At 24.1% G+C, this 2,018-nt stretch overlaps 1 non-coding gene across 1 annotated transcript; it reads left to right on the plus strand.

Moving 5' to 3' along the window:
* Positions 1-232: 232 nt before the first annotated feature.
* On the plus strand, positions 233-322 carry TRNAY-GUA (transfer RNA tyrosine (anticodon GUA)). The gene is given in 2 exon segments: positions 233-269; positions 287-322. It is a non-coding gene; the product is annotated as a tRNA-Tyr (tRNA).
* The last annotated feature ends 1,696 nt before the right edge of the window (positions 323-2,018 follow it).

The following is a 2,018-nucleotide window of genomic DNA, read 5'->3' on the forward strand; positions in this document are numbered from 1 at the left end:
ATCTTTATAATTTTTAAAAAATTAAATTAAAATTTTATTATTTTTAGGGGGGTTAAAGTACAATTTTATATTTACTAATTTAAAGGACCAAAATGGAAAAATTATCATATTTTAGGGGGAGGGATAAGTTAATTTAGGTCAGTTTTGAATTGAGTTAATTTAGAAGCTTAACATTTTGAGAAAGCCCTTCCATTTGATATATATTTGTATATTCTTTGATTGTGAACATCGTCCGACCTTAGCTCAGTTGGTAGAGCAGAGGACTGTAGTGAGGTCACTCAAAGTAATCCTTAGGTCGCTGGTTCGAATCCGGCAGGTCGGAAATTTTTGCTTTATTTCGGGTTAATTTCAACAATGATCCACGAATGATGTTTCAGATTTTGTAACGCATATGGTAAAAGTCTACCTTGAATCCCTATAGTAAAGTTCATTTTAAACCCTTTACCAATTATTTATTCTATATTAAAATTTTATTCAAATCTTACAACTTTCCCTTAATTACTTATAATTTAGACAAAATATATTATACCCATAAAAAATTTCATGTATTTTTGAATTATTATATAGCTGAAATTAAAATTAATAATATACCACTTGATACATTATTAATGTTTTGAAGACTTAATTTAGGAACTAATTTAAAATTTAAAATAAAAAAACAATTAAATTTGGATAAAAGTTTAACAACATTTGATACAGTTAAGGCTATCTTTTAATACTAAATCCCCGAATTTTCTTATAAAAAATGATTTCTTAAATGATATTTTAAATGTGAATCATGTTTAAAAAATTAAGGCATAATGATTTATTTGACCCTTCAACTTTATAAAAAAAATTATTTTAGCTTTCTATTTAAATTTTCGCATTTTTTAGCTCTTAAACTTGAGTTATTTGTCAAATTGCTCCAAAATGAATGGAAAAGTTAACATTTTTTTTGAACTTTGTTTATGTTTCATACATGTAGATTGCCATGTGGATGACAAGTTAGCATTTAATTAATTTTTAAAATTTAAAAATTTTAAAAAATATATAAAAACTATTTTTTAAAAATATTTAAAATTTAAAAATATTTTTAAAATTTAAAAATTAATTAAATATTGATGTGTTATCTACGTGGTAATCAACATATATGTCATATTAGTAAAGTTAAAAAATGTCAACTTTCCATCAAATATTGGGTGATTTGACAGAACAAATGCAAGATCAATGGTTAAAAGAAACAAAAACTTAAATGGATGACTAAAATTATTTTTTTTTATAAAATTGAAGGGCCGAAAAATTTATTATGCCAAAAAATAATAAATATTAATTAAAAACAAAACATTTATTTTTTTTAAAAAATATTAGCCCCATAAGTATAATGGTAAGTTATTCAATTAGTAGCTACAAAGAGAAGTCTTTTAATTAGTCAAATAATTTTTTTTAGTGAATTACAAGAAAATAGTAAAACCTTAATAGCAACATGACTTGAACGATTCAAACCCAGACCATATTTAAGTTGATGAACACCTTAACCATCATGATAATACATGAGATTTTAAATAATTTTTAATTATTATCATCTTTTAAATGACTTAATACATTTCATTCATCATGATGATGATTTTTGGGTAACGGTAGGTTAGAAGTAAAATCTCGGATTGAATATTTCAATCCAATCATACACATCTATTGCAATCATTTTAGGGCACAAAACATTCAACTTTATCAATATCCTAATCCATAATTAGTATATATCTTGAAAATTAAGCATCATTATATATATATATGTTCCTTGGATGTTCTTGTCTGACTCATTATGCAATATTCTAACAACAATAATGCATGTGTTTGGGATGAGGGACAAAATCGACTTGATTGATTTCTTTCTACTCCATTCATAGAATCCTAATCCCCTTAGTCACTAATCTCATTTTCAAACCACCTAATTTAGTAATATGTCTTCACACTCATTTCAATAAATTATGATTTAATTTAATTTAATTAAGATAAATCAATAATTAAAACTTAAATTAACG

Source organism: Gossypium hirsutum, chromosome D09, assembly GCF_007990345.1.
Source record: "Gossypium hirsutum isolate 1008001.06 chromosome D09, Gossypium_hirsutum_v2.1, whole genome shotgun sequence".
Classification (NCBI taxonomy): Eukaryota; Viridiplantae; Streptophyta; class Magnoliopsida; order Malvales; family Malvaceae; genus Gossypium; species Gossypium hirsutum.